The 22,651-nt window shown below is 36.7% G+C and overlaps 1 long non-coding RNA gene across 2 annotated transcripts; it reads right to left on the bottom strand.

Moving 5' to 3' along the window:
* Positions 1-5,703: 5,703 nt before the first annotated feature.
* LOC116420144 lies at positions 5,704-22,308 on the bottom strand. 2 transcript variants are annotated; one of them, XR_004230417.1, is made up of 3 exons: positions 22,175-22,308; positions 21,264-21,306; positions 5,704-6,765 (listed from the first exon to the last, which is right to left on the bottom strand). It is a non-coding gene; the product is annotated as an uncharacterized LOC116420144 (long non-coding RNA). The 2 variants fall into 2 exon arrangements; XR_004230416.1 differs by lacking the exon at positions 22,175-22,308 and adding an exon at positions 21,621-21,736.
* Positions 22,309-22,651: the final 343 nt, after the last annotated feature.

Genomic DNA, 22,651 nt, shown 5'->3' with positions numbered 1-22,651 from the left:
TTTTAAACTGGGAGATAGGAGCTATTATTATCCCATTTTACAGATGAGGAAACTGAAAGACCACATTTAACCTCAGGTCTTTCTGACTTGAGTCTGTGTCATTTAGCTGCTGATGTACTCCCTGCCTTTTTTTTTTTTTTTTTTTTTTTTACCAACATTGTATTGCATTGTTTTTATAATCCCTTTGGTTGCTCTGTCATGATGTGAAGGGAATCTTAGGTTCTCAATGGCTAACCCAGAGGAACAAAACTGTAGTAAGTTGTACCATGCAGGAAGATTTTGGGATTAGATTTGGTAAGTCTGGTCATTTGGTAATGTCTAAGAGCCAGCATCAATAATTACAGTGAATGACCATCCCTTGAGGGTTGTCTTCCAGGGGGTGATTATCATTATTCATTTTTTGGTCACAGAGGTTTTCTACCTAAAGCATGAAAGACCTCCAATCAGCGTTGATGGAGAAATAGATCACATCAATGGGACCAGTGGGACCAAGAAGAATTATTTATGGTCCACAGCCATGTTGAAGTATGACATGGTCAGTATAAGGAACCATGAATTTCTCTATGTGGCTATTCCTTCCCACTATGACAATTCCTCCCAGCCTTAATAGTCATATCTTGATTTTCTTCGGCTGAGAACATCGATCCATAGCCAATGAACAATTGTTGTTAAGCTTCTATGCATTTGATGAAGCTTGTTCTTGGGTGACAACTAAGTGGTTCTCTGCTAGCCCAAATACAGGATTTCTCCCAATGGATAGGACCACCATGGCTAATCCCTCCCCTGACATTGCCTTTGACACTTCAGGCTCACCTTCCTGCTGTGATCAGGCATTGGGAGAGATCTTTATTTGTAAAAGCTAAGCAGGAGAGCTCAGCATTTAGGCAAGTTTTGAACTATCAGTTTGGGACCCAAGATTAATAGTATAGAAAAAAAACAACCATGTATTTCAGAAATCTCCCTCTATTTCTCTTTCTGGAGAATAGGAACAATGAATAGCAGAAAGAAGAAATAGGATTTGGAGTTTTGGACAATTTTGGAGTTTTGGACAATTTGGGTTCACCTCTTTGCCTTTTTATTTATATGAATGAAATTGGGTGAGTCATTTAACTGTTCCAGGCTCCAAGAAAATGACTGAAGGTAGGATTATATGGCTGTAGGAGAGGCAGTATCCTTATTCCCATTTCATCAGCGAGAAAACTATTTATGGCCATATAGCTAGTGAATTTTGGAGCCAGAATACAAATTCAGGTCTCCTAACTCTAAGACTTACCTAGTTCAAAGATCTATCACAAGATCTAGAGAATTAGTTTATTTCAATGAGCTAATCAACAAGGATAAATATATGTTTTAAAGAGATGCAGGCTACTTAAAGTCCTTGCTCCGAGCACTTTGCAGTTTCCTCTTAGTAACTTTAGTTCAAATTCTGGGTTTTCCAACCAAATTCCCCAAGGGACCTCCCCTCCTCCATCCCTTTGGTAACTCAGAATAACCACATCATCATTCTGAAAATAGTGGGCACTTAACTGAAGCAATGTTGAGCTCATTTGTACATGGGTGTTGTTTCTATATTAGATGGATCACTTTGAAAACAGGGATTGTTTACCTTTCTGTGTAGCCCCAGTGCCTAGCACAGAGTAGGTACTTAATACATGCTTTTTGACTGGCTGAATAGGTGAATAATTGGATCAGGGTATCCCCTCCCTCTGTGTCACTCTGTTGTGTGGGGTGTACTTGGAACTGATTTATTCCTCTATCTCAACCTAATCCTTTTTAATTGGGTTTGGTTTAGAACTATAGACTTGTGGACTTTCAGATCTGGAAGGGGCCTCAGGGGTAATTTAATCCAACTTCTTGCTCAGGGCAGGAATCCCCTCTATAGAATCACTGGTGATTATTCATCCAGCCCCTGCCCCAATATGTCCAGAAATAGGAACTCAACACCATAATGATTAACTTTAATTAGCTTCCCTCTCTCAAGCTGCTCTTTGGAGTTTGTTAGGCTGGGATTGAGTTGTTTTTACTGGAATAGATGGCATTTGTTTCCCACATTCTGGAAAATTGTGATGTTGGGACTTTATTGGCAGCCATTTCAGAGGGTTCCTATGGAAAATATACAGGTTCAGCCTCTCTCATAATTTCATTGGAGAATTGTCAGCTGCTATGGACAACTAACATATATTGTGTCTGAAGAGAGGCTGTCCTGCTCCCCAAAATACATCTTATCTAAAACTTGAGTGTGCTCAATTTTTCAGTGTATATAGGGAATGCTTATCATTACCTTTTCCTGTCATTTTAGCTAATCTGAGAAGTGTGTGGTGGTACCTCAGAATTATCTTAATTTGCATTTCTCTGATCAATAGTGATTTAGAGCACCTTTTCTTATGACTAGAAATGGTTTTAATTTCTTCATCTGAAAATTGTCTATTCATATCCTTTGGCCACTTATCAACTGGAGAATGGCTTACATTCTTATAAATTTGAGTCAGTTCTCTAGTATATAGGGAATAAACATTTATACAGCACCTACTGTGTACCGGGCACCACATGTACTAAGCACTTTACAAATATTATCTCTTAATAACACTGGGAAGTAGTTAGGATTATTATTCCACTTTACTTGTTCAGGGATATGCATCCCAGTAAATATCCGAAGCTGGATTTGAACTCAAGACTTCCTAATTCTAGATTCTGTGCATTGTACTGGTTTTGTTTCTTTTCAAAGACATCTCATTACAGGACTTTTCTACAGTTTTGTGTTCCCAAAAGGCCTGTATTATGACTAGTATAGCACATATAAATGGTAACTCGTTGACAAGTTACCAGACAGAAGGTACCTATCTGGCTCCTTAATGAAGTTTAATTTGAAAGATTATAAATAAGGATCTTTCTGATTCCAAGCTTGGCATTCTATACATTATGATACCACCTAGCTGCCCTATACCTTAATTAATTAATTAATCAAATAATTAATACTTACTTCTTTAGTGACTATCCCTCATGATTGGAATTCTCTTCCTATCTCCATCTCCTGGTTTTCCTGGTTTCCTTAGCTAATGTCTCACCTATAAGAAGCATTTCCTGATCACTCTCATAGAGTCTTCCCTCTAAGATTACCTTCAATTTATCCTGTATACATCTTGTTTGTACATACTTATTTGCTTGCTGTTTCCCCATAAAACTGCAATCTTCTTGAGGACAGGAAAAATTTTTGTCTTTCTTTATATCCTTAGTGCTTAGCATAATTCCTGGCACATAGTAGGTACTTTATAAATGCCTTTTGTTGCTTGCCTGACTAAATCACAGGTTCCTGAACTGTTGAAATAGTAAACAAGCACCAGAAGTGATGTGCTGCTAGAGTAGACAAGGAACTTAGGTCAGTTTGTAGGTAGAAGCAGATTGGGACTCGAAGAAAAATCTGGGTTTTTCAGTCTGGCAAGCAGAAGAGAAACTGAGACTGAACTAAGGACCTACAAAGAGGTAAGCTAGCTGTGGGAATGCCTTAAAAATTACACGTCATTTTTTTTCATGTCCTGTTATTTATCAACTCAAAGAGGGTTGTTCCCACCTTTACTTGCATTGATTTTAGAAAAGTTACAGATTCAATCATGGAACATTAGAACTGAAAAGGATCTGAGAAATCACCTGGTCAACAATGTCATTTTACAGATGGGTAAACTAAAGCACAGAAGAAGAGATTTGTTTAAGGTGACACAAAAGATTAGCAGACTCAGGGCATTGGTAATAGTAGCTAAAGTATTTTCTCTGTCTATCTCTATCTCTCTCAGTCTTTCTCAACTCTGTCTCTGTCTCTATCTCCTCTATGTCTCTCTGTGTTTCTGTCTCTCTTTGTCCCTCTATTTCTCTGTTCCTATCTTTATCTTTCTCCTTCCTTTTTCTGTTTCTGTGTCTTTCTCCCTCTGTCTCTGTCTCTCTCTCTCTCTGTCTTTCTCTCATTTCTGCCTCTCGTTATCTCTGAGTCTCTCTTGCATTCTTTCTGTTTCTGTGTCTCTCTGTCTCTGCCTGTCCATGTCTCTGTTTCTCTCCTTCATTTATGTCTCTCATATTTCTGGGTCTCTCTTTTTCTCTGTTTCTGTGGCTCTCTATCTCTAGCTGTCTCTGTCTCTGATACATACACATATATTCTACATATAGGGTGTTTCAAAAGTTTTATGAAGCTTTTATAGCTTAACACTTCACTAAAACTTTTGCAACCCCCTGTGTCTATTACTTTATAGTTTGTAAGATGTTTTATATCTGTGATCTCCTCCAAGTCTTACTATAATTCTGTGAGGTAGATGGTGTAAGGATTATTAGCTCTATTTTAAACTTATTATTATATTTTTTCCAATTACATTTAAAAATAGTTTTTAACATTCATTTTTGTAAGATTTTGAGCTCCAAATTTTTCTCCCTTGCCCTCTCTTTCCTCTCTTCCCAAGACAGCAAGCAATCTGATATAGGCTAAACACCTACAATCATGTCAACCCTATTTCACACTAGTCATGTTGTGAAAGAAGACTGAGAACAAAAAGGAAAAGTTATGAGAAAGAAATAAAAGCAAAAAATGAAAATATTCTGCTTTGATCCGTATTCGGACTCCATCAGGAGTCATTGGAATTGTCTTGGATCGTTGCATTGCTGAGAAGAGCTATTAGCTCCATTTTATAGATAAGGAAACTGAGATCATGATAGCCACAGTATTTCCTGCAGTCACATAGAAAGTAACAGGAAATGTGCTATTGTGTGAAGGACTCTGGCTTCGGGGTCCTGAGACCCAGGTTCAAATTCTGACTTTGTTACTTGCTATCTATGTGATCTCAGACAAGCCATGTCCTTTCCCTGGAGCTAAAGATCTGCAAAAGTAAAGTCTCTTCCAATTCAAAATCCAATATTAGCAGAGCTGGAGCCTGAAGCCATGTCTCCTCAATCTAAATCCTATTTGAAATTCTTATTTGGAATAAGCTATTTCCACTGGAACACAGTCCCCCTAGTGAGATGTGATTATAGGGGTTCATTTGGAGGGGGGACATCAGATGAGAGAGTGTGGATAATGGCCCATGTTCTTGGTTTGCTTACCTGCCCCATCCATACCTTCTCCCCCATTTGAAACCTAGGGCATATTATACACTAGGGTTTTCTTTCAGGCACCAACACGGGATGAGCTTGGGAAAATCTTTGAAATTATTTACTATGGATTTAGTTTAGGAAAGTTGGGATGAGGAGGTAGATTGGGAAAGGAAAGACTGGGTGTAGAGGCAATAGATTTAATATTACTATTGGGTTATTATCTAAACTGGCCTGATCCTTCTTTTATTATTTATTCCTTAGATTTTTTAATTTAAAAAAATGGGGTTAGTGTTGCCTAGTGTTGTCTTATCGGAGAGTCAAAGAATCATAGAATTTTAAGCCTTAAAACATGTGTTAAAGATCATCTATCCAACCTATAATTCATCAAGAATGCGCTGTTTTTTTGGGTGAGGGGCTGCAAGATCCAAACGGGATATCTGGGTTCCCGCTCCCCCATGCTATCTTTGTGTGATATCCCCCTACTTGCAACACCTGTGATTCTCCCGCTTCTTCCTGGGTTATTCCCTCCCAGGGTTAGGGGGTTGGGCCCCAGTTCATGCTACATCTTCATGTGGCCTGTTGTGTAGTGCCTCAAATAAATGTTAGTGAAGTCTAAAAAAAAAAAAAAAAAAAAAAAAAAAAAAATGTCTAAACAAGCTCGAATACAAGGTGCTTTTAAGATGTAAGATTGTGAGATTATTCCCTGCATGTTTACTTAAGGCGTAGTCTGATTTAGGATATATTTGTTTACCAGTAGAAGGAGCCCTGGATAAAGAAGTAGAGACTCTGAGAGGAAGAGGCCCTTATATTTCATCTGGTCTCCTTCCCCTCTTTTGACAGATGATAAAGTTGAGGTCCGGTTCTACATGGAGTTCTGGAAAGCAAGGATTGTCTTTTTCTTTTTCTTTGAATATCCAGTTCTTAGCACAACAACAGACACATGATAAGAGTTTAGCAGTTATCGATTGGCTGACTGGACTAGATCATCTCAAAGTGTATTTCCAGTTCTGGCTTTCTATTTTCCTAGTAACTTTGTCTAGTTATCTGCCCACCACATGGAATTAGCTTTCGTCTAGTAACTTAGGGGGAAAAGAAACTTTGCCAGACACTGATAAATGGATGAGAAGAAAGTCCTTGAAGTGATCTCCCCACATTTTCCAGAGAAATTAGAAATCTCATTAATTAATTGGGGAGATATTTATATCTAAGTTTGCACAGGTTAGCAAGACATCTACTGGAATAGCAAGGGAGAAGAGAAATGGCCTGGGGGATGAGGTCTTGTCTCTACCACTCACTAGCTTGCTATGGCCCCTAGGCCAGCCCCTTTCTCTTTTGGGATCTTAGTGACATGAAGGCATTGGATTGGATGGTCCTTCCAAGCTTTAACATTTGATGATCTATCGCCTTTCAAGAATCCAAACAGCTGCATGTTGAGATTGTGGAAGGTGTTGGAGCACTCGCATTCAAATACTTGTGTACACAGAAATAAATCCTCTCATATATCTAGCACAGAGAATGGTGCAGGGAGAGCCGGCAGCTGGAGTCATTATTTTTGCATGTAGTTATTAATGCTAAACATTGGAGGTCCCGGAGGCCCCAAGGTGCTTTCTCTTCTACAGAAGCAAGTGTTGCTATGAGATGAGGTCCCCGGGTGGTTTTATTACCTCTCGTCTTCAGAAAAACACATGCTGGGGGCTATTCAGGAAAGAAATTGTTAGTTAGATTAACACAACTATATTAATTCTGTAGCTACTAATGTCAACCGTGTTTGCTGAGTTTATATTTAACTTATTTTCCTGTTTCATAAACAGAGAAGTAGCATTTAATACTGCTTAAACTCTTTTAATAAGAGCAGTGAGCTGTTCTATACTCATACTTGCTGGGATGCAATTCTATTGTTAATATCCCAGAGAGGGAAATGGAAGCCCCTCAATTCTGCCTATGCTTGTCTTTTTCTAGAAAAATGCTTCCTGGGGGCTATTTTGGGAAGAAATTATTTGCTAGAGTGACACAAGTATGTTAATTCTATAACTACTCATGTAATCTGACAGCACTGAGAGACATCATGGCCTAATAGAGGTATTGTTGGGTCAGCACTCAGGAAGATCAAGTTTGAATCCTGCCTCTAATATTTCCTAGCTGGGGTAACTTCTGGTAATTCAGTTCAATTCAACAAGTATTTGTTAAATTCTTTCTCTGTGCTAGATACTGTCCCAAGCAATTGAGGTATAGATTCAAAACCAAAGCAGTCCCTGCCATTAAGGAGCATTCATATGTAATACAAAATATATAAAAAAATGCAAACATAAAATACAAAATATATACAAAATAAATATGTAATGATGCAGAAGGGGATGGAGGGAGAGAAACAGAGAGAAAGAAGAAAAGAAAGGAGAGGAGAGGAAAGAAGAGAGAGAGAGAGAAAGAAAGAGAGAGAGAGAGAGAGAGAGAGAAAGAGAGAGAGAGAGAGAGAGCTCTTTAAGCTGATTGCTAAAAGGATCATCCATGTATAGGGTACTTGCAACATGTGTAAGAAGATGAAGATGGAGAGTGAAATATATATAAGGAATAGTAAGTAGGTCATTCTGGTCAGCACAATGAAAACATGAAGTTGACTTAATGTAATTAGCTTGGAATAAAAGGTTGGAACCAGAATAAGGATAGATTTAAATGACAAACAAGTTTTTATTATGTTTTAAAGTCAATCCTAGTGAAATTTCTTGAATAAGAGAGTAATATGGTTAGACTTGATCTTAAGAATATCAATTTGGTAACTTTGTGGAGGACAAATTGGAGAGGAAAGAAGCTAGATGTAAGGGGGACATTAATGAGACAATGACAATAATCCAGATGAAAGGCGGTGAAGGTTATTAGTTAAGATGGTAGCTGTGTGAATAAAAAAGAAGGGGATGGATGTGAGAGGTATTCTGGAGGTAAAAATGACAAGATTTGGCAACTGGTTAGATATGCAGGGTGAGTGAAAAGTGAGGTCCAGGATCATACAAGCCTGTGAACTTTGGTAGGGCCTTCTATAGTAACAAGAAAGAGGGATATGTTTGGGGAAAACTCTCTCAGAATGGAAGGTCAGTCAGTTGATCAATAATATTTATTGGAAAGAAGAATAATCATTTATATAAGGTCTAGAAAGAGTCGTGGTTTCAAGTCTTTCTCCCTTTGGTAGGACAGAAACTTCAGCCCTTCAAAAGGACTTTCTGGGACAATTGCACCAAAGGCGTGGTGATGGGCACTTCTCTTTCTTATCCTGCGAAGTTGATCAGAGCTGGAACTTGGCCAGAAATGTAATATATACATAATTCGCATTGGTCATAACAAAGAAATTTTCTACCCATTCCCCGATTCAGATTCACTGCACAGATGCTTTTATTCTCAATTGGAAAGATACTTAGGTCCAAAAAAGCCTTCTTTATAGGCTCAAACTGCTTCCCCAGGAGATGAGATCTTAAACAATGAAAATGTCAGCTCACCTGGAAAACCTCATCTCTCCTATAGTCCAGGGCTTCTTAAACTTTTCCCACTGGCAACCCCTTATTTTACCCAAGAAATTTTGATGTGCTCCTGGTTATATAGTATATAAGATAGTTATACAAATCAAACATTAATATGATAAATCATAATTTCACAACTTCCATATTCAGTTATGAGACATAGTATGGGTCATATATCATAGTTTAAGAAAATGGACTCTAGAACCTGAATCTTAGGCAAACTGTCATATTTACCTATGGGGAGAGAAGAGCAGATTATTTTTCTTCTAGCAACGTGGTCTCCAGATTATTTCTATTTAGAGTTCTGCAGGAAGATCATTGCCATGAATAGTCTAACAGAATCTAGAAATTGCAGAGAGGGGGCAGGAGACAGTGGCACTCCATTATATGTATGTGGATCCAGTGAGGGAGAATGAACAGATCCTACATTCCCTAGAGAGCCTGGTTGGTAAAAGGAGCATTGCTTGACTTCTGATGCTTTCTTTTCAGACATCAGGGAGGAGTTCACTCTTCCTTCCCCCTCCCCAACTTCTGGTAGGGAAAACTTAGCTCAGCAGAAGGCAGACCTAAAGCATCCAGATGAAGTTGGAATTGAGCTCTGCAGAAGAGTAGATTCCAGGAGTTCTCTTAAGACCTAGGAGGGCCAGGGTTAGGGCAGGATGAGAAGAAGGGCCAAAGGGTCCTGAAGTGCCAGAGGCAAGAACTGCTTTGGGCATATGTATGCCTTCCTGCTGCTGTTCAATGTGCATACATTTGTTTTTTTGTTTTTTTTGTTTTTTCTATTGATGTTGTGTGTATTTATAGGAAAGTATATCCTAGGTTGATGGAGGGAGTTTTTTATTATTACCATTTCTGCTATGTCATCTGAATGAGTGCATTTATTTTAAGCTAATTATGGTAATTTATTTATTAGTAAAGGTAAACACATTAGTGGGAGTTTGTGAGTAATAGTTTTAGAAATGAGAATGCAAAAAGTATCTTGTTTCTGAGGTAGTCATCCTCCAGGGGACCCAATCTTGGAGTTTGAATTGGAGAGAAGGGGTTAGTTCCAGATGTATTCTATTTTTTTTTTTTTTGATAGTGAATCATTCTTTTATTTTTCAGGTTTCAACAAAAGAAAAGTAATATTTCTCCCATCCCCAATTTTCCATCAGTGAAATAAGCAATGATATATATCAGATGCTATTATTGTGTAAGAACTAAGGAGGTTTTTTATTAGTAGAGACACCAGTCACATTCAACTGAGATTATCTTCTTTTTTTTTTTTTTTTAATAACTTTTTATTGACAGAACCTATGCCAGGGTAATTTTTTACAACATTATCCCTTGCACTCACTTCTGTTCCGATTTTTCCCCTCCCTCCCTCCGCCCTCTTCCCAAAGATGGCAAGCAGTCCTATACATGTTAAATAGATTGCAGTAGATCTTGGATATAATATATGTGTGCAGAACCGAACAGTTTTCTTGTTGCTCAAGGAGAATTGGATTTAGAAGGTATAAATAACCTGGGAAGAGGAACAAAAATGCAAGCAGTTTACATTCATTTCCTAGTGTTCTTTCTTTGGGTGTATCTGCTTCTGTCCCTCCTTGATCAATTGAAACTAAGTTAGATCTTGTCTTTGTTGAAGAAATCCACTTCCATCAGATGTATTCTATTTTTAAAAAGAGATTTCTTGGGGGCAGCTGGGTGGTGTAGTGGATAGAGCACCAGCCCTAAGTTCAAATATGACCTCAGCGATTTGCCACTTACTAGCTGTATGACCTTGGGCAAGGCACTAAACCCCAATTACCATCTCCATCCCCTCAACTCTGAAAAAAGAGAGAGATATCTTGGTTTTTACATCACCTTCATTTCTAATTATATCTCCTTTTATCTCTTATCACCTAGAGGTAAATGATCCAGCCTCAGAAATTTCTTAGCTCTGTGACTTTGGCCAAACCACTGTTGGGTACTAGAGAAGAAATGACAAAGCACTCTAGTTTCTTCACCAAGAAAATCCCATGGACAGAGTCCCTGAGGTCGTGAAAAGTCCGACACAACTAAAATGACTGAACAACAACAAAATCTGCCCCTAATCCAGAGAACCAAAGTTCAGCTGGCTGGTATAGTGGATAATATGCCTGGTCTGGAATGAGGAAGACATCTTCCTGAATTCAAATCTGGTCTCTGAGACTTAGCTGTATGATCCTGGGCAGGTCACTTAACCATATTTGCCTCATTTTTCTCATCTGTAAAATGAGCTGGTAAAGGAAATGGCAAACCACCTTACTATCTCTGCCAAGAAAACCCTAAATGGGATCAGAAGGAGTCAGACATGACTAAAAAATGACTGAACTGAATCCAGAGAACCATTCTTTATAACAAAGGATAAAAAAGAAAGAGAAGAAAGTTCATTTTAAAATTTCTGATGTAATATTTGTCAGATCATTTTTTAAAAACAATTATTGTCTTTATAGAAACAAATTTCCTTTTTATTATATTATTTATGTACCTGTATACATGAGAAGCAATGTGGTATACTAGGAGGTGGTGGATTTGTACAACATCAGAAGACCTGGGTTTAAATCTCTTTTGTAGTAGTGATTTAGTAGTAGTGCTCCAACAATATATCACTACACTTCACAAATAAGTTTCCATTTCTTCATATGCAAAATGGTGTACTGATACTTTTACAGGGTTGTGAGGAAAGATCTTTATAAACTTTAGAGCACTATAGTAATGTGAGCTGCTCTTAGGAAATGCCTTGTCCAAAGTCACACAGACAGTAGGATCAAATGAGATAATATATCAAAGCTTTTTTAAAGCTTGATCCAAATGTGAACTACTCTTATTCTAAGCAGTGGTATGCTCATTATGTCCATAAGGTATTCTCAAAGTTAAGAGCATCAAATACATGAACATTTGACCTTGCAAAAAAAGCTAAATTGGGGGCACTTATTCATGAAGTGCAATACTTTTTTCTCTAAAAATTATTGATGACCAAGGAGAATTCAGTGTTATTACAGTTTAAACTAACTGTAGCCCAACTTAAAAGACAATTGAAGCCCAATTCTTGATAGAAACTTGACAATTTTTTTATAAGCAGAGTCGGCAAACTTCAGAGCACATTGTGTTCAGTTATGTCAGATATTTACAATAGTATCAGGCTTTACTCGACTGACAAACTTCAATTAGACTTTATTTTGTTAAGCAATTAAACATTACGCCATGACTACAAAAGTTACCATTAAGTATTTCAGTAAACAGCATACAATACTTTTTCTGGGTCACAGGAGCAATTATTGGAAAAGAATGAGAATAATGTAATCCAGGATAGATTAAATGGTTTACCCTCACATTGTCTTAAGGTCATGGTACTACGGCCCATTATTTCATAGATATTTGATATATCTGGGCTGAGAACACATGAATACCTTGGGGGGAAAAGAAAACAGACTCATCTTACCATTGTAGGACAAACATTGAAGCATTAATACTTAAATGTTTTGCAAGAAAACTCAAAACTTCCAAATATACTTTCGGTAACTCAACATGTCTTTTCTTCAGCAGATAAGACTTCTGACTATACCAGCAGTGAAGGATGTGAGGAAGGATAGTCTAATTTGTCTAAAGTATCATAGCTAGTAAATGACAGAGATTTAAACTCAAGTACTTGAATCCTGGTTAGATAGAATGCTGGGCAGAATGTTAAACTTGGACTCAAGAAGAAGGCTTATAGTAAAACAAAATAAACAAACAAAAAGTTCCCAACAATTAAAATTATCCCCAAATTTAAAAAATGTATCTAAAGATAAAGGGACTCCCTTACTGAAGTCACTTGCTGGGGATGTTGTAGAAGTAACCATAAAATAGGTACAGATTAAAGTAGATGCACTTTGAAGTTCCTTCAAAATTTGGTATTCTATGGTAACTACCATACCATGATGTAGCAAGAAAGGGTTTTTTTAAATAGAAAGATAATACAGGGACTTTTATTCCTATGTTTTGGAATTGCTACCCAGAAATTTTTTGGTGTGGATTTGTTTTGTATCTTGCTATTATTATTCAAATGATCTTCTTTGTTGATTCTCTAGGGTTTTCTAAGCACGCCATCATATTATCCATAAAGAAGAATAATTTTGTCTCCTTTCTGCCTATCTTTATGACTTTAATTTTTCTCTTATTGCTAACATTTCCAGAATTGCTATTCTATTATCAGCTATGCTAATTTTGAATTTTAAGTATATGATTTTTATCATATTTTAAATGGCTTTTTATGGCTATGTTTCATAGGATTTAAAAAAATTTGGGGGGGGGGGTTATCTTCTGTTTTAATATCACCTACATTTCCCATGATATAATCTCCCAGAGGGAAAAAAGTTCAACAAAATTTACCAATGTATTGAAAAAGTCTGAAGTTATTTGCTGTGTTCTACTATGTTTCTGTTATGTCTTCTCTTTGCCTAGTGTCCTTGATAGGGGGTAATATCTTTTCATATCTCTCTTTGGAGCCACGCTTAATCATTATAATTTTGCAGCATCAATTTCAATTTTTTGTTGTCATTGTTTCTTTCATTTACATTGTTAGAGTCATTTTGTAAATTGTTTTCTAGATTGTGCTTAATTTACTTTGCAGTTCATATAAATCTTTCCATATTTCTCTGTATTCATAGTCATTTCTTATGGTACCACAAAGTTCTATAGTGTTTATATCACTTTTTTTGGCCATTCCCCAGTTGGGAGGCATCTACTTTGTTTCTGGTCTTTTGCTAGTACAAAAAGTACCGCTACAATTAGTTTGGTATATTATGGAGGCCTTTCTTTTTTTATCTTAAAACTGTTCTTGGGAAGGGTTTATATCTAGTAGTGGGATTTCTGGATCAATAATGGTGGACATTTTAATCACTTTCTTCACATAATTCAAATTGCTTTTCAGAATGGTCAGGCCATTTCATAGCTATATCAGTAGTAAATTAATGTCCTCACATCTTTCTACAACTTCTCTAACATTGAATATTTCTTATATCTTGTGATCTTTGTCAATTTGTCAAATAAGTTGAAACCTCAAATTTACTTGGATTTGTATTTTCATTCATTTGGATTATTACTTCATGTGGTTGTTAATAGTTTGTAATTATGATTTTATTTTATTATTTTTGTGAGAGGTAATTGGGGTTAAGTGATTTGCTCAGCTTCACACAGACAGGAAGTGTTAAATGTCTAAGGCCAGATTTGAATTCAGATTCTCCTCACTTTAGGGCCAGGATTTGTAATTATTTTGGAGAAATGTTTGTTTCTTTGATCATTTATCTATTAGAGAATGACTTTTGGTTTTCTGCTAATTGGCTAATAAATCTTGCATGTTAGACTCTCATCAGAAATATTTAGTACAAGGAGTCCTCCCTGTCCCATATCTGATTAATTGCTTCCCTTTATATCCAGTTTCATTACTTTTGTTCATGGATGTGTTTTTCAATTTTATGTTTTCAAAATGATCAATTCCAGTTGTTATATTGTTTGGTTAAGAATTCATCCATACATGTATCTGTAAAAAAGGACTATGATTTCCTTCTTTTCTGCTTTCTAATAGTGTGATATTTCAGGTGTGACATTCAGATCACAGATGCATTTCACCTTAATTGTGGCATATATTGTAAATATTGGCCAAAATCTAATTTCTTTCAAACTGCTTTCCAGTTTCCCCAGAAATTCTCTTAAAATAAGAAGTTCTTTTTAAGGTAATTTGTCTTCAAGTTATTGAACAATAGACTACTGAGTTCAATCATTTCTGATTTTTCTTTGGTCTATTCCATTTGTCTTTTCTATTTTTTTTTAACCAGTACCAAATTTTTTTTTTTGATACTTATTGGTCTATTAATATAATTTGAGGGTTGGAAGTACTATTTCTCCTTCATTTCTACATTTTTCATTATTTCTCTTGATAATTTAGATAGATGGTTCTTAAACATTTTTGGATGTGGAATGCTATATTACATTTTTAAAAAATATTAAAAACTACCCCAAAGAACTTTTGTGTATGTGAACAATATATTAATATTTGTCAATTAGAAATTAAAACTTTTTTTTTATTATGAAGATAGTTTTGGCCTCATGGATCCCCTGAAAGGATCCTCAGGACCCTCAGTGATCTCTAGAATATACTTCAAGAACTGTTACTCTAGAACTTTTACTTCTTCAAATGAATTTTATATTTTGTCTCCCATAAAATATCTCTTTTGTTAGTTTGTGATAGCTCCAAATCTGTAAATTAACTATGGTTAAAAATTTGTCATTTTTATTTTATTGTCATAGTCCAGTCATGAGTACTGAATACTCTTCTAGGAATACAAGGTATTCTTTACTTTATTTTTTTAAGAGGCACTTTGTAATTATATTTATGCAGATATTGATTGACTCACACAGACATATGTAATTTTTATTTCATAAAAAATATCAAGCACCTATTTTATCTTCTTTTCACCTTGCTCTCATTAAAAAAAGAAGAAAAACTAAATCCTAATCAAGAAAAACAAATTCTTGTTAGGATGTAAGAAACATGCTTTATTATTAGTTTTCTGTAAACATGGTGGGTCACTGTGTTGATCAGAATTATTAAGCTTTTCAAGGTTGTCTTTATGCTTTTTTTTTTGTTTGCTTGTTTTTGTTGTCTAAATGATTCACATTGTTCTAAAGTTGACTTTACTATATATCAGTTTATAGAAGTCTTCCTAAGTTTCTCTGAAGCTATCTCCATCTTTTTTTTTAATAGTGTAATAGTATACCATTATATTCACACATTATAATTTGTTTGGTTATTCTCCAGTTGGTGGATGCTTTCTTAGTTTCCAGTGCTTCGCTATAACAAAAAGAGGTGCTATAAATATTTTTGTATATGTATGTGCAATTGTTCCTTGTTCTTTAATTTCTGTAGAGATATAAACCTAGTAGTAGTAATGAATCAAAATGTATGCAGTTTAGTGGCTATAGTTAAAAATTTTCTTATAGAATAGCTCCACCAACAGTGATAATGTTTCTGTATTTCTGCAGTCCCTCCAACAATAATCATGGATGTTCAGTGGCACCTCAGAGGTGCTTCAATCTATATTTCTCCAATTGTTAGTTATTTGGAACATTTTTTTTTCTTGTCTATTGATCATTTAGATTTTTTTAAAATCAATACTGCCTGTACTTTCCTATACTTTCACAACTGCAAATGCTTTTTTATAGTTAATTGTTTCCCTTTTAGTTTTAATGCATTTTTTGTTTGTTAAAAAAAAAAACTTTAAAATTTTATGTGAGGCAAATTATCTTACATTTTTTTGTAATAATCTACATCTCCATTTAGACATGAAATCTTCCCTATGCATAGATCAAAAAGGTAAGTTATTCCTTATCCCTGTAATTTGTCCATGATATAACTTTTTATATCTAACATATGTATCAATATGAAGCTTATTTTGGTATACAGCAGTGTGAGATGAAGGTCTATACCTAATTTCTGGCAGACTGCTTTCCAGTTTTCCTAATGTTTGTTAATAATGAATCTTTTACCTCAGTAAATAAGGTTGGGTTTAGTAAACACTAGGAAATTCAAACTAGGAAAATTCCATTTTTGTGTATTTTGTGCTTACTTTCTGCCACTGATTAATCTATTTTTTAAGCATTACTGAGATGTTTCCATGACTTCTGTTTTGTAATATAGTTTGAAATTTAACCCTGCTAGCCATCCTTTCTTCCCACTATTTTTCATTATTTCTCTTGAGATCCTTGGATTGTCATTCCCTCCTGATGAATTTTGTTTCTGCTTTTTCCAGCTCTATAAAAATCCTTTAGTGATTTCAGTAGATATGGCACTGAAAAAGCATCTTAATTAAGATAGTATTGTCTTTTTATAATACTGGCTCAACTTACCCATGAAAACTAAGCTTTTATCAATTATTTAGGTATGTCTATTTCTGTAAAGAATATTTTGTAGTTGATTCATATAATTCTTATGTGTGTATTGATAAGTAGTTTCCTAAGTATTTTATAGATTGTATAGTTATTTTAAATGGAATTTTTAATATATTCCTATAGAGGCAAGTAATATTTGGAAATGCTGATGATTTATTAAGTTGATTGTTATTAATAGTGACTTTATTATCCTGTAATTTTCCTGAACTTGTTAATTATTTTCATTATTTTTTTTTAGTTGACTCTCTAGGGTTTTCCAAGTAAAACATCATATAATCTGCAATAGCTCCCAATTACTGCTAATAATGAATTCCCTGAAGTGGTCACATGTATTCAAATTTATGCTACTTAAGAATTTTAATTATGTAAAATATGGTAATTGATTCCAGCCCAATGAAATAAGCATTATAAATTTAAATAATGCAGTCATTTCAGGGAATTCATTATTCGCACTAATCAGGACCCAATTGTAATTTTGTTTCCTCTTTGCCTATGTTTATGTCCTCAAATTCTTGTTCTTGTGTTATTGCCATAAATAGCATCTCTAACACTATATAAAATAATCGTAGCAATAATAGACATTTTTGATTTACCTCTGATCTTATTGGAGAAGCCTTTATCATCATTATATATAATACTTACTCTTGGTTTTTAAATAGGTGCTACTTATATTAAGGAAAGGTACATTATTCCTAAGCTTTTTCATATTTTCTCAATTTATTGATATATTTAAACTATTTATATTGTTAATATGATCTATTATATTTAATTTCTTTTGAAATAATGAGCCAATCCTATATTCCTAATATAAATCCAATCTTCTTATCGTACACTTTTGATGCTGTAATTTCTTTACTAATATTTTTTTTTATGTCAATGGTATTAGAGACTTTGCTTTATAGTTTTTTTTTGTTGTTGTGATTTTCCTGGTTTAAAATCAAAATGGTATTTTTATCATAGCAGGAATTTGCTAGGGTTGCTTCTTTTGTAAGCAGTTTGTACAATATTGGAATTAAATTTTGATTTGATATTTGATAGAATTTGCTTGTAGAAGCATCTTATCTTGGCTTTGTAACAGACTTTAAAATTTTTTTTTCTAGTTATTTTAAATGGTATTTCCTTTTCTATGTTTTTTTAAAATTTTATTATTGCAATATGAAATTGCTGTTTTTTTGTGTATTATCTCCAATAATTTTGTGTTGCTTTCCTAGAATTTTCTAAGTAAACCATATAACAGAAAATAAAGATTTATCTCCTTTTTGCCTGTCTTTATGCCTTTAATTTCTTTCTCTTGTTTTATTATTGCTAGCATTTTTAGAAGTCTGTCAAATAACAATGGGAAAAGAGTGCATTTTTCTTTTCCCCCTATATTTATTGGGAATTATTCTAGCATTTCCTTAATTAATAAAATGCTAGCCTTTAATTTTAGGAGATATTTTTAAAATTGTGTTGTTTTTTTTTTTTAAATCATTGATGCCTCTGCTGTGTAGGATTTTTTTTTTTTTAACAAAAATCAGTCTTGCATTTTATCAACTTATTTAACTTTATCAATATAATTGTGTGGGTAAGGATGTTTTTCTTTTTAATGTGATTAGTTAGTTGAAATGTTTTTCTAGTATTGGTATAAATTCAAAGCTTGAGTGTCCACCTCTCTGGTGATTTACCTCTTTAGATTTAGCTAGGCTGGCTTCAGAGGACAAACACATAATTATTGAATCATGTAGTCAGAGCTAGAACAGACTTTAGAGGCCTCCGAGATCATCTAGATCTATTTTACAGATAAGGAAACCAAGGTCTGAAAGAGGTTAAATGGTTTGTCTAGGCACAGATAACAAGTGACAGGATCAGTATCCAAATGAAATGTCTCTGAATCCAAATTCAGTGTTTTTCCCATTATAACACAGTCCATTTCTGAGATTGTACTTGAATTCTTTACTGTTCCAAGTAGGATATGCCAAAGCTTGTGGTCCACTGGTACTGTCTTTGAGAGGCAATGATAACCTCAATGTCATGATGGAGCAGTGGAGGATACACCAAGGAACAACATTGTAATAATGAAGTTTTAATTAGTTGCATACTTAAACTGTTGCTTGCCAAGTTGTTTCCTGATGAAACTGAACCAAGGAGACTAACATGATTATGCATTGGCCTAAGGTAAGCAGACTACTGGTTCTCTGGCATTTACAACTAGCAGATACTTTAATGATCATCTTGTCCAAATCTCTTATTACACAGATGATGCATAATGGAAAAAATTTCTTCAAAGATTCTATTAAATTCTTTTCACCATGGAAGAAAGCATGCTATCATACTTGGACTCTACCATCAAAATTCCAGATGTGTTTAGTGAAGTAGTAGAAATAAGACTAACAATAGGACTAGGCTGTAAAGGATTTTAAAAGCTAAAGGGAAGAGTTAATATTTTGTCATCTGGGCAATAGGAAGTTAATTTAGTTTATTGAGCAGGGGAGTGACATGCTGGCATCTGTACTTAAAAACATTCACTGTGTGAAGGATGGATAGGAGTAGAGAGAGAATTGAGGTAAGGAGGTAGTCTGAAAGAGAAGTGATAAAAGATTAACTAAAGTGGTGACTGTATGAGAAGAAAGAAAGGGCAAATGTGACAGATATTATAAAGGTAGAAAGGAAAGACTCTGATAGCTGAGAAGATATGTAGGGTGAAGAGGTGAGGAAGTGGTTAAGGACAATGCTTGAGTTATGAATTTGGGAAATTGGAAGAATAGTGGTACATTCAATAGAAATGGGATTTTAGAAGAAAGGTGGGTTTTGGGGAAAAGAGAATGAGCACTGTTTTGAATATATTGAATTTGAGATATCTCTGGAAATATAGTTTGAAATATCTAATAGGTATCTGGTGATGTATGACTGAAGGTCTGCCCAGGTACAAGAACTTGAGAAAAAGATTTCTGGAATCAAGTATAGAGATGATCATTAGACCTTTCAGAGTTATTGAGATTACCAAAAGAATGCAGAGAGAGAGGGAGGGAGAGGGACCAGAACTGGGCCTTAGGAACACTCACAATTAGGAGGCATGATAATGCCACTTGCTCAAAGGTGATTGAGGAGTGGTCAGGTTGGTAGAGGGAGAATCAGTAAAGAATAGTGTCATGAAACTGAGATCACAGAAAGTATGCTAGTGGAGAGGGTGGTTTCAAATGGAGCAGAAAAAGTAAAAAAGAGAATGAGAACTGAGTCAAGATCACCAGGTTTGGTAACTAAGAAATCTTTGGTTGCTTTGGAGAGAGGTTTCAGGTGAGTGATGATATTGGAAGGTAGACAATAAAGAGTTGATGAGTGAATAAGAGGAAAGGAAGTGGAATCAGGATATATTAGAATTTTTTTTTTCCCCTAGGAGTTTGAATGAGAAAGGGAGGAGATGAGAATGGATGAGAAGGGAATGGTAGGGTGCCCTAAAAGTGGTTTTTGTTCTTGTTATTTATTTAATTTATATTTTGCTGAGGCAATTGGGATTGGATTAAGTGACTTGTCCAGGGTCACACAGCTAGGAAGTGTTAAGTATGAGGTCACTTTTGAACTCAGGTCCTCCTGACTTCAAGGCTGGTGCTCTATCCACTGTACCACCTAGCTGCCCCCTATTTGTTTTTAGGATAAGAGAAATTTGGGTATGTTTGAAGGCAGAAGGGAAAGAACCAATAATTTGCCTTTGTGATCAAGGAGCTAATTGAAAAAAAAAATTCCTCCCAGATTCTCATTTGTAGATGACAATGGGCTGAATACCTCAAGCTCCTGAAAGAGATCTATAACGACTCAAAGGGATTTGGCAGTCTATCCACACAGGAGAAGCCAAGTGGATGAATATTTTTCTTCAGATGTTAACAGGTATTTATATGGATGTTTTCTAGAACTTACTCATCAGCATGTCTCTGTGGCACAGAAAGTGGCGAGATGGCCGCCAGGTAAGGATCAGGCAGATTTGAACAGGTGGAGAAGAGCCAGCTGTGTTGTTTTCAGGAAGCTGCAAAGATCTTTTAGACACTTCAAGTTTCTTATGAAAGCAGAGGCTTATCGTTTTAATATTAACAGTCCACCAGTATTGCAAGATAGAGTATTTATTAAGTGCTTATTATGTACCATGTACTCAACATATGGCAGCAAGACACGAAATATAATTACTTAATGAAGAATTTTAAAAGGGTACCATCCATAGGGTTAGGGAGAGACGTGATAGTTATCAATAGGTGGCAACATATAAGCAATGAGAAACTCTGAACAGCAGCAATTGAAAGATTAGAGAAGTCAGAGGAAGGTCCCTCTTGTGAGGTCCACATATTGGGAGGCAAGTATTGCACAGGATGGATGGGCATGGAATGGTGCTAATCTGAATTAGAGAGTAGCTTGAATTGATGCGATTATAAATCCATTTGAGTCCATGACAGGCAGTAGGGGAAGAACTGGAGATACATTTTATCATGGAAAACAACATGTATACATATAAGAAGATATTATACATAAAATGTATATATACGTGTATTTTTGTATATTCATTATCTATATAACCTCTCCCTCCTCCAAAAACAAAACCCCAACCATTCCAGGCTTGACTGGTAGCCCTGATTATACATTCATATTAGATCTTGATTTTTTTTTGGGGGGGGGGATAGGGAACAACATTCCTAAAAATGTCCTTGAAAAATATAACATCAGAGATAAGCTTATTCATGGGTCAGATCATTAATATCAGGCAAGACATAAAACAGGGGAACCTATACTTACCATGGACATCATTCAGCACAGAATTCAAGGGGCAGGTGGCTTCCTTGAGTTTCCATTTAAGAAAACAAAACACAAACCAAGTTATATTGAAAAAAGATAAAGTAACTGAAATAGTTAATATTCACTAAAATGCAAATCCTAGCAAGTATTTAAGTAAATTGTTGAATAATTCTCGAATAAGCCCAATCAATCAAAAGATGCCATTGTTGACGCCCCCGTCTCAGAAAGACACATTCCCCCAAAGTGTTAAATAATTAGTAAATTGGTAAAACAAAATCAAATGAACCGGCTCGCTTTTTTTCCTCGGCCTGGGCGGTGGCGGTCCTTCCCCGAGCCCGCTCCGGCCGGCTCCCTCACCCCGGTCGGCCCTCTGTCCGGGCCGGTCCTCAGTCCCAGCCGCTCCCCGTCCCGGCCGGCCCTTTGCAGTGGCGGCCGGCATCCCAGTCCCGGCCTGCCCTCGGCGCGCCGATGCTCTCGTGCGCCCAAGTCTCGCGCTCCGAGCCCCTCGCGTCCGCTCCGTCCCCGCGCGGCCCCAGTCTTCTCCACCGAGCAGCCTCAGGGCGAAAAGTTTCTTGTGGGGGCCGGTCCAGTTCCGGGAGCCCAGAGTGCCCGGCCTCCGGCCCGCCAGCCCGCCCTGCCCGGCAGTCCCGGTACCCGCTCCCTGGCAGTCTTAGGGTGAGTGACCACTGGGCCTCTTCCCCCCTCTCCGGTCTAGCCTGCAGAGGTCCCGGCCCGGCCTCCTGCTTGCTGTCCGGTTGCTACGGCAACGCGAGGTAAACCGGCCGCCTGGGCCAGGAGCCCCGGACCCCTCGGGGCCGCCCTCCACCCTCCTCCCCGACCTGGCCCCTCTCCGGGTCCGTCGCCCCCTCAGCCGGGGGGGCTTCCCGGAGGAGGCTTCCTCCCAAGGTCACCTGGGCCCGTCACTCCGTCTGTCCTCTTCGTCCATGTGGTCGTCGGGTCTGCGTCTTGGAGTTTTAGGAAGAACCGGCTCCATTGTGGTTGTCCCCCTCTTCCCTCTCACACCCGAGAAGCGTTCTGACATTCTGTGAGTCTGCGATCTCCCCCTCTCGCAGCAGGAGGGGCGAGATGGTCTGAATATCCTAGGTCGTAGTCCCATTTGCTCCCTCAAACTTCCCTCCCTTCGTCCTTCCCGGCTCCACTCGGGGCTGCTGCTGTCCTTCGCCCGGGCTGATTAATTCCCTCCCCTCTTATTGCCCCTTTCTTCCCTACCCGCCTAGCCCTGATCACTTATATTCCCCCTCTCTAAAATGAAGGCACCCCCAGGCCTTTTCAGTGATCTTTGACTCACATCTCACACCCGCTATTCAGCAACCCTAAAACCCCTTTGATTTTCCCCTTTGTAATGTTTCATACTTGTTATTGCTTTC

Source organism: Sarcophilus harrisii, chromosome 6, assembly GCF_902635505.1.
Source record: "Sarcophilus harrisii chromosome 6, mSarHar1.11, whole genome shotgun sequence".
NCBI classification, from domain to species: Eukaryota; Metazoa; Chordata; class Mammalia; order Dasyuromorphia; family Dasyuridae; genus Sarcophilus; species Sarcophilus harrisii.
The sequence above is the reverse complement of the archived record's forward strand: the minus strand, read 5'-3'. Positions and strand labels throughout refer to the sequence as shown.